Source organism: Staurois parvus, unplaced genomic scaffold (assembly GCF_062004578.1).
Source record: "Staurois parvus isolate SC_StPar_1 unplaced genomic scaffold, SC_StPar_1.0 ptg001586l, whole genome shotgun sequence".
Classification (NCBI taxonomy): domain Eukaryota; kingdom Metazoa; phylum Chordata; class Amphibia; order Anura; family Ranidae; genus Staurois; species Staurois parvus.
Window position 1 is genome coordinate 60,831 of NW_028319382.1, and position 17,241 is coordinate 78,071.

At 44.7% G+C, this 17,241-nt stretch overlaps 1 pseudogene; it reads right to left on the reverse strand.

Annotated features, from left to right (window-relative positions):
• Positions 1-10,246: 10,246 nt before the first annotated feature.
• Positions 10,247-17,241, reverse strand: LOC149435194 (putative serine/threonine-protein kinase DDB_G0277449; annotated as a pseudogene).

The following is a 17,241-nucleotide window of genomic DNA, read 5'->3' on the forward strand; positions in this document are numbered from 1 at the left end:
TACTAAGCATTTGCAAAAGTACTTGTACTCATGAAAATGCTCCAATACCTAAAACCGATCCTTCTTTGTACGGTGTCATTTGAGCCTATACAGGATCAAGGGCTCAAATCAATTAAGGGCAAAGAATTGCACGTGGTTTGAAAAGGAATGTAGTGGGATTTTTGTCCGAATCACATGTGATTTCCCTACAGGTGCCGTGCGATTTGAGCCAATTCATTTTGTATCTAATGGCCCCATTGCAGGAATGGAGATGAATAGTCTGTGAACTTTAGTTCTGCTTTAAAATTGTGTTTGCAAGGATGGGGAAATGTAGGTATTGCACGGCCCTGTGGTGCCTATTATTTTACAGGACATTAAAATTAATTTTGGCCAAAATGTAATCTGCCACCTGTCTTTGGTAAATTAAGTGTATGTTAATTGGTTTGCGTGGAAATTATAGTGTCTACAAATGATGATATATAAACTGGAATTATTTTTGTTTTATTATTTTTATTACTAGTAATGGCGGCGATCAGCAAATTAGTGGGACTGTGATAGTATGGCGGGCATTTTGACATTAAGTAACTGACACTAATATGACCAATGACACTAAGACTATGCTAATAAAATGCACTGATACTGTACTAATGACACTGGGCAGGAAAGGGGTTAACATCTGGGGCGATCAAAGGGTTAACTGTATTCCTAACTATATCTGATCTGTGTACTGTGTGCTTTGCAGGGAGACAAAAACCGGCTCATCCCCACTGTCAATAGAGAGATCTGTGTTGTTTACCAAGGAAGTTCTGATATCCTATTTGTTGCAAAGTGTGCTGGAAAGGGTATATGGCAGTGTTTTCCAGAAAATAGCCGGTGCAGTCTGGGGGCTCCAGCCCATATTAAAAAAAACTGCAGCTTTGTAAAATGTTCATTCATGTTATTGTCATAGCGGTAGGCCATTTGAGCTCCTCAGAAGCCTCGGCTAAAAAACTCCCAGTTAGCAACCCTCATGTCCGGACTGTTGCTAGGATATGAAAACCGTTGGATGATAACTGCCGGCAGTACAGGAGCAAAGACCAACCGTTTTCCTGTGCTAGCAGCAAGGCAGGATGTGGGGGCCCCTGACTGGGGTTTTTCCAGCCAGGCCTCTGAGGGTCCCAAATGGCACAGCAGTGGGTGAGCTCAGCAATGTGAGAGAGAGAGAGAGAGCGCAGTGTACAGTCAGGGGGTTCAATGAGGAGAACGCTCTCTCCTGTGATGCTGGGGGCGAGTGTCCATTGATTGGAGCGTTCTAGCAACAGGACAGGATGGGGCACAGCTAAGGCCTACAGGTAAGGCTTCATAACTAATCCCAGTATATCAAAGCCGCGCAGTGTTTTTGATCACACTGGGGCCCATATTGGGGCCCCTTGACATTTTTTATTGAACTAACTCCTTCGGACATAATGTGGCCCTCTTGAAGATGTTGTCTCGGTGGGGCCCCGTGTTTTTTCTGAGTGTGACATGCCTGTCCTAGACTGCCCAGATGTCTGTGTAATGTCCTGTTATGTAATCCGCCTGTCCCTTTATTATGTGACATTTCTCTAATGTATGTATACAATGGTAGATTTCACTCTGTATATATGTATATATTTGTCATATTGGGGTCTCAGGGGATGTATTCTGGCTGCAGTGGGCTTGTGAGGAAATGGTTGTGGGTAACCTAGCAACAGGAGTAGCCTGAGATCTGTGTATAAGTGGAGGGCTTGGGGGTACAGGGGTGTACAGTACAGTGAGCTGTCAGGGCTCAGCGATTGGGGTGTATAGGTAGAGTTTTGGAGTTCCGGGGTGTACAGTACAGTGACCCCATCAGGGTTCAGAGATCGGGCTGTGAGGGGAGAACTCTGGGGGTACAGGGATGTACAGTACAACGACCCTATCGGGGCACAGAGATGGGGGTCATAGCAGCACCTGAGTGTGCGGAGGGATGTACAGGACATATAGAAGGATATTTATATGAGGAGATCCAGAAGTGGCCTGAAGTGACAGGAAGAGATCATCTCTTCTTCCTATTGTACATTAGAGGCAGAGGGTGACTACCTCAAATGAAGAGCAGGAGCGGCATGGAGGCCGGGGACAAATAATCAACCCCTCTGATAGCTCCGTGTTCAGAATTTCTGGCTGCAGTGGAAGATGAATGCTGCTGAGTGGATGACAGGTAGCTTACTTGCGATGCTTTGATTTCTATCCTGCTGGCAATGTTGGGCTGGTGTTGGCAACTTGCAAAGCATGGAGAACGCCTCAATTCATGTGAATACAGGGACCCTGCAAATGCTTTTTGATGGCATTTTGTGTGCAATTGTGAAGCACTACAGAAAGGTTCTTTTCATATTCTCCCCCCTCCAGCCCCTTCCAAAAAAACAATTAAAAGACAGGTGTTGTAAGAGCTGCAAAAACACTTCCTAATAATGTAAATGTACACTATAGGTGGTTTCGGGGCGTCCCTCTGAGCTGAAACCCCCAAACCATGTTTGAACATGTTTTCCTGTAAAGTGGGCCCCAACACCTCAAGGGTTCAATGCTCAGGATGTCTCGGGGTACAGGTAGAAGGTGTAATGCTTCCTTTATTCCTCTTTCTGCCAGACTCCACCTGTGTGACCAGTCTCCTGAAGCCTCTTCTCCAAGGTGATTTGTTTGGGAGTCGCAGCGTTAAATGCATGCGTTTCATGTTCTAGAACTATAAACAAAGCTCTGATCCCCGCACAGCAAACAAACATTCAAGCAGAAATTCTAATAACTAGGAGCAGTGTCACACATAGGCCTCATTTTCTCAGCATGTAAGAGCACCTCTATGTTAGGCCTGGTTCACACCTCTGCAATTTTCTGTGCATTTTCAGTTTTGCAGAAACGTCGTACAGTCCATTTAACATGGTTTCCCATGGGTCACGTTCACATCTGTGCGTTTTCCACCGGTGCATTGTCTGGAAAGGATCAGGAAGGTTTCTTCCTGCAGCAGGTTGCAGTTTTTGTTCCATAGATTTCAATGGAAATGCAGCAGAAACGCTTTTAAAAACGCAGTGCTTGCATTCTTGATGGTTTTTTTTTTTTGTTTCTCCCATAAGACAAAAGACACCTGCCAAAGGCACAAAACGCATCAAAAACTCGTTAATATGTCACGTGAAAAACATGCAAAATGCATCAACTGCAACCTGTACAGGCATGAACCTGGCTTTAGGATCCTTCCAGGCACAGCTGAAAAAGATATGGGGCCACACCAGGCTCTAAATGGTCAATTCTCCTCCATAGCAGTCCCTGCACAGCTCCATAGAGCCCCTTTCACATGGGTGTTCCAATCAGGTCCACCTGTCAGTTTTTTAGGCAGACCTGATCGGAAGGTCCATGCAGCCCTATAGACAGGAGGATGTAAACTGACTTGTGTCGGTTTGTAAACCTGCCTACCTTTAGGTCCAGGAAAAAAAAACGGAATAGCACTGCGTTCTTTTCTTTTTTTCCCAACCAGATTGGAGATAGTCTGATGTAAACTGACAGCGCAGTCTGTTTACACCCGGCTGCCCATAGAGTTGACAGGGGTCCACCCTTGTCTGCCGGGCAGAAACTGAAGGAGTACAGGCGTCCAAACAGTGCGGACTTCGCTCCGTGTGAAAGGTGTCTACAACATAAATCGTCGTGCCTTCTATAAAACCAGGTTTATTACAATAAAGGGTTAGTAATGCTCGTGGTTTCATAGGCAAATCGATGGCTCACCAGGTCTCCATATAGCGCTCTCTATTTGGCTGATCCAGATCGATTCTACTTCCTCAAACTCCTGGGAACACCCCAACAGCTGCTGAAACCTGGGATTGAACCAGGGACCTTTAGACATTCAGTCTAACGCTCTTCCAACTGAGCTATTTCAGCAAATTTAGGGGCGTCAGTTTTATTAGTTCTGTATTAACAAGTTTGCTTGGAGGCGGGATACTGTGGATTTTGGAGAGCTGCACTTCTTTCATTCATTTGTTTCATGTATTTGTCAATAGATTTCTGGACACTTTTGTGTGCAGAGGGAGCTGCAGGTGCTGCATATAACCTGCCATACAAGGGAATATATTTGTAAACGCTGATACTTCTTTACATCAGCTCTTATCCACACATGCATGTCCAACGTATTTTCCCAACACGAGGAGGCATTGGCGTTTCAATGAGTGCGGCCACGTACAGCCATTTACTTGTATGGCTGGCTGCATGTAGCACCTGGAGCAGGAAAGCACCCAGAAATGTACACTAGGTGCATAAAATGCCTACAAAAAGCTGAGTGACTGAACTCTAACGTGTATGTACAGTTTGTATAGTTTTCTTTTTAATTTTAGAGCAGCGGTTCTCAACCTGTGAATCGCGACCCCTTTGGGGGTCGAACAAACCTTTCACACGGTTCGCCTAAGACCATTGGAAAACACATATTTCCGATGGTCTTAGGAACCGAAACACCGCTCCTCTATCCGTCTCCAGGCGGGTCTGCCCACATGCAGAAACGCCCACATACGAGTACCCGGCGCAATGACATCATCGCGCCAACCCCATCACATACAGTGCAGGCAATCGCTGACTGTGCAAGCAGCTCGCCATCCTGCCAATGCACTGTATGGGCTGAGCAGCCGTAGCCTGGAAGGAAGTGAGACTCAGGCTGGGTTTGTCCCCTTGGACTTCCTGTTATCTACCGATCCATGGTAACCCATCCTTCCCCTTGCCTCAATTTCATGCCGCCTATGCTACTTGGGCTCAACAAGGTTTGAAGCTTTTTGCGCAGTTATTTGACACTATCTCAGGCTCTGCCCTCCCCTTCTCTCGTATTAGTGAGTGCTACCAACTCCCGCCCCATCACTTCTTAATGGTTCAGCAAGGCATAGATCATATCTCAAGCACATGCCGGAATAGACCAAGAAGATTCCAAACGTCTATGGTGGATATATTGCTGAAGCGGAAAACATTTAAGATCTCGAACATTTATAAACCACTGAATCTATGCCTGTCTAAGTCCCTGTATTCCTCCTCTACCATCTCCACCTCTCCAGATTCAAAATAGCTGCCCCCTGTACAAATCTCCACGACCCACATTGCTAGACAAGTTGTGGTATTGTCCATTCATCTTGGAATTTTAGAAACAACTGGAGACATTCGCTGCTTCTGTCACGGGTTATTGCCCGACACAAGGTCCTTTTCTGCTCATATTTGGCAATTTCCCCTCTACACGCCTGGAGCAGTCCAGACCTCAATTACTAGCTATACAACGCAATAAGGCTTGGCTAGCCACCTGCTTCATGATTGCGCGACGGATCATTCTCAGAAAATGGCTATCCTCCGCTCCGCCTTCAGTTCCTGAGGTCAAGCAAGATCTATTACATCTTCTTCGTAGAGAAAAACTTGACTTAGACTTGTCACTAAAAGCCTTGACGTTGCGGTTCCAGAAAAAATGGGGCCTCTTAATATCAAGGTCTCTTCCCCCTCTGGAGCAGAGCACGTACCTCCAATAGGCCATATGGTTATCCCTATCCACATTCCTCATAACTCTTTTGATTTTACTGTATTGTATATCTCAAGGATGTTTTTAATGGGTGTCAGTCACATGATGGGTCTCCATATAACCAATTCTTTATTACAGGATTGCATAATGGCTCTGCAAATAGGTAACAACATGCGTTCTTCCTGTTTTGTGCTTTCTGTGCCGGGATCCCTTCCTCCGTGGGGAGCTCTCCTTTGTTTGAGCGTCCCCATGCAGGGGAGGAATCTCCAGTTCTTCCGTTTGGGCCTATACTTAAACCCCCCCCCCCCTTTCTTTTCCCCCTTTCCCTTGACTACTAATTATGGTTTGGTATGGTTATAGTAAAGATGCCTTATTAGGCGTGGGTTGCACATGTCTCCATCTCTTCATTATTCTAGGCCACTTCTTGCTACTCCTGTGTCTGACAAGGATCCCACAGAGGCAGCGACCACCCTGGGGACCTCTGTCATTCTTCTGGCTTTAGCGGATATGGCTTGGAAGGCCCCACTGGTTCTAGCCTCCCCCCCTTAGTTATCATCTTGTTTATTACTTTGAAACCTGTAATATGCTCATTGAGCTTGATTACATCTTTTTTTTTACCTATTCTTTTGTAAGTTTAGACCACTTCTCTGACTCTGAGTACACTGTTGCATCTACTGTATTGTTGTTTGAAACCCCAATAAAAATATTATTAAAAAAAAAAAAAAAGGGCAGCACTGGGGATCTGAAGACTAGCAAAGGATCAGCCCAGTTGAAGATAGCACTGGACTCATGCATCTACAGCAGTGGTCGGCAAGCCGCGGCTCGCGAGCCACATGCGGCTCTTTACAAACTTAAATGCGGCTCTCCTGTGTGCTGGGCGCCCGCTCCCCTCCCTCCTCTCGGGCGGGCGGCCGGCCGGCCGCCCCCCCCCCCCTCCTCTCCTCCTCTCCTCCTCTCCTCCTCTCCTCCTCTCCCCCTCTCCCCTCCCCTCCTCTCGGATGGCCGCCCCCCTCCCTCCTCTCGGGCGTCAGGACTCTGCAGCTGTCAGGATGTAGGCGGGGCAGCCAGGATGTAGGCGGGGCAGCGTGATGAACTCTTCTCCTCTCACAGTCCTCCCTAAAGACCAGAACGGCGCGGGAATACGAGAGGAACGCGCGAAGCAAAGGTAAGTGAATTGACACAGGGGGGACTTACTATATGGGGAATGAATTACTATATGGAGGACTTACTATATGGGGAATGAATTACTATATGGAGGACTTGCTATATGGGGAATGAATTACTATATGGGGGACTTACTATATGGGGAATGAATTACTATATGGAGGACTTACTATATGGGGAATGAATTACTATATGGAGGACTTACTATATGGGGAATGAATTACTATATGGAGGACTTACTATATGGGGAATGAATTACTATATGGGGGACTTACTATATGGGGGACTTACTATATGGGGAATGAATTACTATATGGGGGACTTACTATATGGGGGACTTACTATATGGGGGACTTACTATATGGGGGATGAATTACTATATGGGGGACTTACTATATGGGGAATGAATTACTATATGGGGAATGAATTACTATATGGGGGACTTACTATATGGGGGATGAATTACTATATGGGGGACTTACTATATGGGGAATGAATTACTATATGGGGGACTTACTATATGGGGAATGAATTACTATATGGGGGACTTACTATATGGGGGACTTACTATATGGGGAATGAATTACTATATGGGGGACTTACTATATGGGGGATGAATTACTATATGGGGAATGAATTACTATGGGGGACTTACTATATGGGGGATGAATTACTATATGGGGGATGAATTACTATATGGGGGATGAATTACTATGGGGGGGATGAATTACTATATGGGGGATGAATTACTATATGGGGGATGAATTACTATGGGGGGGATGAATTACTATATGGGGGATGAATTACTATATGGAGGATGAATTACTATATGGGGGATGAATTACTATATGGGGGATGAATTACTATGGGGGATTAATTACTATATGGGGGATGAATTACTATGGGGGATGAATTACTATATGGGAGATGTATTTTCAGTTTTAAAAATGTGGCTCTCAAAATAAATTTCAATCGTGGTTTTGGCGAGATTTGGCTCAGTTGAAAAAAAAGGTTGCCCACCACTGATCTACAGTATATAGCCCGTCATTCATGTCGTCCAGCAATGTGTCATGTCATTCCCGATGAATATTATATAAGTGGTGATCTGCCTACATGGCAAACCACTGCTCCTTCCAATCCTCTCGTTGAAAAGGGATGGGGTTATGTTCCATTGTATAAGTCATCTTTGCTTGATCCCGATAATCCTCCTTTCTAGTACAATTTCTCCTTAGTCTGACAAATTGTCCTTTAGGGACATTCATAAGCCAGGAGGTGTGATGACAATTGTTCAGGGGTATATAACCATTGCGATCTACCGTCTTGAAGAATGTTTTTGTTAGTAGAGGATCCTGTTCCTGCATAATCTCCAAATCTAAAAACTTGATAGTCTTCTCACTTATCACCCAAGTAAGAACATGGCATCACCCCTACAGGAGACGTGTTATTACACGAAGCGCGTCTAGGAGGAGCCTCTGCACGCCTTGACGTTACGCCACCGGATCAGGAGGTCCGGTGGCCATCACTTTTTACCCACTGGTCAGTGTATTCAAAGAGCTCATTTCACATTATATCTATATAGGTACTTTAACCCTGTACGTGTTCTATTTTATTTTATCATGATGATCTTTACTTAATAAATATACTTCATAATACTACACCATGAGTATTTCCATCTCTATTACCTGGCACTGAGCCCTCACATCTCAGCCCAGCATTCCAGGAGTCCACCCAGGCAGGAGAAGTTGGGATATAGGTCCAGGTCATCATCTCTGGCAGCCGTTACCCCATTTACCACCAGAGGGCACCTTCACCATCAGGCTGTACCTTCACGGGACTTCCGGCTTCATGGAATTTCTATGTGCACATTAAATTGCACTTCCGGTGAGTGGGCAATTTTTCTACACCTTCATGTCATGATGTTGGAATATACCCATTTGGATTGAAGTCATTTACACTCCACCACTGGAATATACCTTTTTGGACTGATATCACATTACCTTGGACTGTATATTATCCAGTTTATAGGACTTTTTTGTCATATTTTGTCATACTTATGACAGTGTGTTTTATTTGTATAGCGCTGCACACCCCATTTTTATGCAATATTCTTACTGTTAATCTTTTTTCTTTGATCCATGTCAATCACGATGAATGATTCACATAGGTGGTGATCTGCCGACATGGCAAACCACTGCTCCTTTTAATCCTCTCACCCAAAAAGGATGAGGTTATGTTCCATTGTATTAATACAATGTCATTCATGTCGTCCGGCAATTTTGATTCATATCAGTCACGATGAATGACGCACATAGGCGGTGATCTGCCGGAATGGCAAACCACTGCTCCTTCTAATCTCACCCAAAACGGATGAGGTTATGTTCCATTGTATAAACCCAACGTCATTCATGTCGTCTAGCAATGTTGATCTATATCAGTCACGATGAATGATGCACATAGGCGGTGATCTGCCGACATGACAAACCACTGCTCCTTCTAATCTCACCCAAAACGGATGAGGTTATGTTCCATTGTATAAACCCAACGTCATTCATGTTGTCTAGCAATGTTGATCCATATCAATCACGATGAATGATGCACATAGGCGGTGATCTGCCGACATGGCAAACCAGTGCTCTTTCTAATCCTCTCACCCAAAAAGGATGAGGTTATGTTCCATTGTAATAATCAACGTCATTCATGTCGTCTAGCAATGTTGATCCATATCAATCACGATGAATGATGCACATAGGTGGTGATCTGCCGACATGGCAAACCACTGCTCCTTCTAATCCTCTCACCCAAAAAGGATGAGGTTGTGTTCCAATGTTTAAATCCAATGTAATTCATGTCGTCCGGCAATGTTCATCCATATCAATCACGATGAATGACGCACATAGGCGGTGATCTGCCGACATGGCAAACCACTGCTCCTTCTAATCCTCTCACCCAAAAAGGATGAGGTTATGTTCCATTGTATAAATCCAACGTCATTCATGTTGTCCAGCAATGTTGATCCATATCAGTCACGATGATTGATGCACATAGGCGGTGATCTGCCGACATGGCAAACCACTGCTCCTTCTAATCCTCTCACCCAAAAAGGATGAGGTTGTGTTCCATTGTATAAATCCAACGTCATTCATGTCTTCCGGCAATGTTGATCCATATAAATCACGATGAATGACGCACATAGGCGGTGATCTGCCGACATGGCAAACCACTGCTCCTTCTAATCCTCTCACCCAGAATGGATGAGGTTATGTTCCATTGTATAAATCCAACGTCATTCCTATCATCTAGGAATGTTGATCCACTCACGATGAATGACGCATAAAGGTGTTGATCCGTGGTAAACCAACTGTCCTCTGATCTTCCGGCAGTTTTTTTATCTTGATGTGAATTCAGTTTCATTCATGTTGTCCAGCACTGTCGATCCATGTCAATCATGATGAATGATGCACAAAGGTGGTGATCTGCCTGCTATACACTGTAATAGCCTGCTATAAGCTGACTCTTTGCCCCAGGAAAGCAAAAGTTAGGTCATTCCTGTGACCCACAAGAGAAGTATGGTCTAACCTTGTGGTGATCTGTCCAAAAGAACGTGGCTCAATGCAGATGGTGCGAATGAGCCCTCATTCTTTCATTTCCTCTCCACCATCCTTCTCCATTTTGTGCTTTTGAAGCTGAAGCCATCGAACAATCTCTGTTGCTCTTCTGCAATTTTATTTTCTGTATTTCCTGTGTAGGGAATCAGTTCCTTCACATCAATTTGCTGATTTGTGTCGATTTGTGAGCGCAGACTTTCTTCTGGCATCTTCAATGGTGAGGTGGCCTTTCCTTTCTCCAGCTTCTTCCAGTAAATGGTACTGAAGAAGGGATGTTTTCGCAGTTGTTTCACTGCCTGCCGGCGATCGCTCGGATTTATTTCAAGAAGCTATAAAGAAAAAGAAATGAAATTTAGCATACGGTAGATTGTCACTAACAGAAACTGATCAATCAGCCAGTTTAGTGTCGGCTATTTCTTAAAAATAGAAAAAAAACACCTCAGAATGTCATATTTTAATTCCTTGGTGTAGTTTTCACTGAAGATATATATGTCTGTTGGAAGGATCAAAGTGAACATTTCTGAACCAGTGAATGAGTTCATCCAAAAGCTCATGGATAGTTCCTCTATTATTCTGACTCCCTGTGTGGTGAATATCTTGCTATACCGTGTGTATATAACACTTCCAGAAGTCGGATGCCCCCTGTGTGCTTTCTTACACCTGGTGATGTACTGGATACTAGAGAACGTTTTGCAAGCTTCTCTCATAAAGAACACTACACTAAGGATCTATAGCTTTTGCATAATTCTAATTGTAGAGTATACTTACTCTTTCAATGACATCTTGAAGTTCAGGATCCATGTCCCTCGGATAGAAGTGTCTCCTGAATCTGGCTTCACCTGGATGTGCTCCTGTGGCCATTTCGAATAAGATGACACCCAGTGACCAATAGTCAGACATAGCATCACAGGGTTTTCCTTGTAGAACCTGATAAAACAGAGAGTAAGATTAACCATAAAATAAAGCACACGATGAGCTGCACAGAGCAGTAATAATAGTTAACAATGGTTGGTGGGAATGACAGGTCACAGTGGGCCTCCTGTTGTTTTTTAGGTTTTTTGAGTCACCATCATTGTGGCTCTGCTTCTTTCATCTCCAAAATTCTTGTTAGGTTCATAGATATTATAAGATAAAGATGGGAGCAGTAGAGGGGAAAAACAAGGGTGGTGTTATACTTACTTCTGGGGCCATATAGATTGGAGTACCGGCACAAGTAAATACTTTGTCGGATCCAAACACGTCGGCTTCTGAAAGGCCAAAGTCTGCAATTTTGACATGGCCGGAGCTGTCGAGCAGTATATTCTCGGGTTTCAAGTCTCTGTAAAAAAAAAAAAAAAAAGGAGAGAGTTAGATTTACAGATCAAATGTTTAAAACCGTAATTCAACCAATACTAATAGTTCAGCTTTCAAGGGGTGCCAGCGGGTTAGATCCCCTTCTAACTTTCTGCACTGCTTTACGAATGGTAAGAAGAACCTCATGACCTTGGCTGTCAGCTTACTGCAGTGTAAGAAACCATATCAAATCACAGTTGGTCATTCTGCAATGCTTCCACATCTTTATTGAAAAGAAGGGAGCAGAAACACTCCGCAGGCTTTCTTCCTGCGTCACCTTTTGCCCTTCTAGTGGGGGCATGATTACGTCCCACTAGAGGGTGATAAGTGTTAGAATTAGGCAGCCTGGGGAGTGTTTCTATCCACGTGTCTTTAATAAAGCCATAGACTCATTTCAGATTGACGGAGTGCACCTCAATATTGTTTCTTCTGCTGGTTTACGGGGATTGATGGGACCCAGAGCAAATTTTGCACCTGTGGCTGGTTTTGCTCAGCTGCTGAATGGGACATGGCACAGTGTTAGAACAGGACATCTACAATTGCAAATGTATGTAATATGGGGAAGTGAGACTCCCTTACTTAGGCTACGTTCACACTAGCGTTGTGTGCAGGCGGCAGAGAGGCCTCGGACAATTCTGCACATTGCAGCACATGGTGCTGTTCTAACGGGAGCGTTAGCGTCGCGTCAAAACGGACGCCCCTGGTCGAGTCAGGAGGCGTTGAAGCCTCCTATTCTAGTCTACGGTGCCGCTCCGCAAACGCCCGGCCGGCGTTTGCGGTGCGGTGGCGACACGGTTGCGGGGCGTTTGCGGAGCGGTAACACCATTCAAACTTCATTATAGGCGTTTGTAACGCTCGGCAAAGCTTAGCAACCTCCGCTAAACCGCGCATGCGGCGTTTGCGGAGCGTTAAAAGATGCTCCGCAAACGCCGGACCAATGCTTGCCAAACGCTATAGGGGCGTTTGGCAAGCGTTGGTAAAAAGAGTCGAGTGTGAACGAGCCCTTAGAGTCACAAAAGCTTCAGCAGCAGGGGACAGAACTGGCCATGGGCAATTCAACCCTTGTACACCCATCCACAACTAAAGTAGCAGTATTGGGTGGTGTTGTACTTTACTGAAGATTAGAAGATATGGAAGATCATGGTGGAGACACTTACCTGTGCATTATTCCTTGGCGGTGCAGATATTGTAGCGCGCAGAGAAGTTCTGCAGCAATAAATCTGTAAAAAAGGAGAAAAGGTCTACGATTATTGCACGTCTCACAGCATAAGTAAACAAATGATTAAGAGGTGATTTCTTCCAAGCCTTGCATGTCATAAGCAGCAATGTATTACTGTGATAATGACAGGCCCCGCTCTTTTCTTGGGTTACTTTGGTTCTTAACCAGGGATTGGATCATAGTCACCTGATCTGTGGTAGCTGACAACCATTGGCTAAGACCTGTGGGGTTGGAACATTGCTTGTGTGGGGTTGAAGATACAGCCTTGCACGCCAAGATAAACTAGAGGATATAACCGGTGTTTGGCAGATATCACATTAGGCTCGTGCTATGCAGGAGAGTGTTAGCAGATCAATGGTGCTACTAAATTTGCTGGTGACCAGTCACTAGGAGTAGCAACTGATCATTAATCAGCTTGGACAAATAGCTCCCTATGCTATACAGTTAGCATGCTTTAGAATCTTGTAGGGATTAGTTGCATCTGATTGAAGGAGTGTGTGATTATGTGAGATTGATGTCTACAAACTGCATTACAGAGTACTTTGCTGACGGCTGAAAAAGGCTAGGCTAGGGGGTAAACGGAAGATGAGTATGTGTATGGGGGGCAGTGAAGGTTCTTTCCTGATAAAGGCTTACTGAGGTGGGTCGGTGTGGGTGATCTTTTAGTTTAAATGAAGAGAGCAATATAGGAATTCATTTTTTTGTTAAATCATACTTATCTAGGTGCATGCAGCATCAGTCCGATGCAGCATCTGTCTGTGGCCGGTTTTAAGGGCGAGCACTCAACAATCACTTGACAGCTGATTGCGGAGTTCTCACTCAGTCATCGCTCACTCCGAACAGAGAGCGGTGACTGTCAGTCAGCGTTTCTGCTCTTCCCCACCCCGCCAACTTAATGGAGCACTGGGATGTGGAGTGGAGGGAGCAACTGGCTCAGGCTCTCAACGGATCGTTGAGCTGGGTGCCGCTCCAGATTTTGGGGCAGATCCTTATTTTAAAGTCGGGATCTTTCCCCAGCCTGGACCGGCTGAGTGACATCAGCCGACAGCAGGCTTCAGCCCGCTGTCAGCTGAAAACGGGTCAAGGAGCTTTGTCTGTACTTCTCCTTTAAGATTCATTGTGTAATTACTATATGCAAATCCTTCATCATGACTGTTAACCCTCACCCTTCTCTTAGGCCATATTAACACCTTGGTGTTCTGGGAAATGCATGAAAAATGTGCTAAGATGCAAATCACACTTGTGGTGCCATTAATTCTTAATGGCACTTCAAATGCGGGTAGCAGTTGTGTGGCCAAACGCACCAAAATGTACATTGCAAAAGTGTGAGGCTCGCGGACAAAGAAAAGTACATGAGCTACTTTGGTGCATTTTGTCACGCATAAGGCAGCTCACGTAAGTGAATAGGCTGCCCTATGCTGTTGCACGACTAATGTGCAAAAAAAGCCCAAAATAAAAAGGTTGAATGGTGCGGGTATGAATGCAGCCTTAGACGGAATCTTTGTAAGTCTTACCTTATGGTGTTAGTTGGTAATGGAGCAGAAGACTTGATCAGGTCGCGTAGTTCTCCTCCTCTCATGTATTCCATAACAAAGAAGAGATTTTCCTGTAAAAGAAAGAGAAAAATAAGTCGGTTCCAAAAGGTCAAGTGGATGTGAAGTTTGTGTTTTGCTGGAAATGCAGAAATATAGGGATGTCTGGACATGGTAGACGGTTCAGGAGTTTAACGCATCTTCAAACTCAAGAATAAAAATGTCATCTATTTCAGCTTACACCAGTGCTCAGCTATGGAGGCTGTACTAGTGTTCTTCTTTTCAGCATGTCTTCCTTTATTTTCCCCTTGTAATCCTACCACTAATCTACTTCTTGTCCTAGGGTGACTACGCTCACTTACTATTCTCTATGTCTATGGAGGTGCCGTATTGTCATCCTAGGACAATAAGTAGGCCTCTCCCCATCCTTAAGAACACCTCTCCCCATCCTCATCTCTATAACATACGGGGAGCTGTGTTGTAGTTCACAGAGGAGAAGTGAGCGGGGCTGATAAGACTGCTTGGGATGACTCAGGACAGCGCTGGAATTCTGACAGGATCACAAGTGTTTTTCTGCACTTATTAAACAGATATAACAACACGCTCTGCTTGATCTATTTAATAGACCAAGTGTGAACAAACAAGAAATGTTCAGTGTTGGCTTTCCATCCACTTTAAGACTAAGTTAACGCGATGCTTGGCAGGAACTTTCAATGTATGGTGAACGTCATTCCTCTGTGGGTAAGCAATATATAGAAGCCATTAACATGCAAACATGTTGTGACAGGTTCTATTGAAGTGACTCTATCATGAGAGGAGTTCAAGGACTATACCTGATCCAAGTCAGTGACTCCGACAGCAAAGCCAAAGTAAGAGCAGGACGGCTGGGGAGAACCAGAATTCCCCAAATTCTGCATTGGCAGCCACCATAACTCTCTCATGTCTTAGCCTCTTTGAAGCTGGACCATCCCTCCTTTTTTTCTGGTTTTGGGATTTATTTCTAGGTCTGTGCTGGACTTGGAGTCCAAATGGATAACATGGATGTGATTTGATGAGTGAGTGATTGATAGGAATGTGAAACTTACTTCTGTTTGGAAGGTTCCATAGGCGTGTGTACAAAAGGAACTCCGTCCAACTTTTTCCAGTATCTGTCTCTCTACGAGGACACTTTTCGGTTCTTCTTGCAGTAATTTCCTCTTCTGTACCACCTTGACTGCCAGTTTCTTGTTGGTGGCAGGATGGGATGCCAGGGCGACCTAAAAAACACAGGACACAAATGATTAGAAGCAATTCAGCTCCGGGTTCTGAAAAGGTTACCTCTGGGTCCAGCAGCAACCCCCCCAGCCTGGCTACGATTGTTAGTCTTAGTTTGAAAATAGTTTATAGAACGGGGAGTCAGCAGGATTTTGTGCAAGTTTTCAGTGGTTTTGACTGTTAGTCAGTAACTTCTAGACTGTTAGGGATTGGGGATAGCTTTCAATAGGCTTTTAGCAAGCCGCAGTAGGCTTTTAGCAAATCACAGCCAGCGCTCACTCTGAAGTCTGTATTCAGCGTTCATAAATTGGGGCTAAAGGCTATGAAGCTGTGCAGCCAAACGTTATGCAATCTGCTATATACAGTTTAAATGTACGTCAGCTTATTTCCTTATATACCAAAGGATTTGTAATTCTGTCTTGCATCTTTTTGTGTATTACACCCCCGACAGACAGTACACCACTAAACATGACTTAGTGTGTAAGCCTGGATTCACTCTGCTCGCGTTGCATCCATGTAACACAGTAAACGCACTGGAGATGATGTGCGTTGGCATGCTATTTTTTCATGAGTGGTGTAAAATACCAGTATTGTAGCTTTCTTAAAGCACATTGCATTTACATGCATTCTATTCCAGTGTAACCGAGCGCCAACTAATGTATCACACTGGTGTAAACTGGTCCTATGGGGAAAGCATGGATTTCAGCTTGGCATTGAGCAGCACAGCTCAGTGTGTGTAGTGTAAATGGGAAGTGGTAAGGAATAGAGTGGTGTGACCTCCACCTACGACCTACTATTTGCCGACTGGCAATAATAATAACCACTAACTGGCAGTGCATTAAACCCTCTGTTCATAAATCTTTGATTACTTACCTTTCCGTAACTACCTTGACCAAGTATTTTATGAAAGATAAAGCTGTCAAGATTAAAGTCGGCTGGCGGATGCATTTCTAATTTGGTGCCAGGCACATCCCTGACTACCTTGTTGTCATTCTCACCGGCTGCCCGGTTGACTGGTTGTCTGACAGCCTCATCGACGGGCTTGCTAACAGCCTCATCGACTAGCTCGCTGACAACCCCAACGACGGCCTCGTTGGCTGACTTGCTGACAACTTCAGCGACTCTCTCGCTGACTACCTCGCCGACTATATCGCTGACAACCTGGTGAAATCTATCGCTGACTACCTCGACGAGCTGTTGATCATTCTTGCTTGTCTCATCAGCAGCGATCTTCCTTTTCTTATTTGGAGGTGCAGAGAAAATTGGATCTGATGCTGGCCTCTTGTTATTCCTCTTGGGCAATATGACAGCACATGGTGTTTTGGCCCAACTCGGTGCATGACCACATCGTCCCTGTTTTGCTGGTCTTTCTTCCTCAGCAGATTGGTTGGATCTGCGCTTCTTTCCTCTGTTCATGGCACTCTCCTCTTTGGAACTCTTTCCCTCTCCAGAATTCTTCCTCCCATCAGAGTTCCCATGTTTGCTTTCCCGATTTTTGGGGAATTGCTGAGGTGTCTCCACCTTCAACCCACTATGTGATAAAGTGGGCTTATCCAAATCATCTACAAAAGGTCTCCCTATGATGGTATTCCAGGTGACCTCCTGTCTGTTCTTATATGGATGATATCGGAAACGTAGTTTTGGCCTGGTCCACTTCAT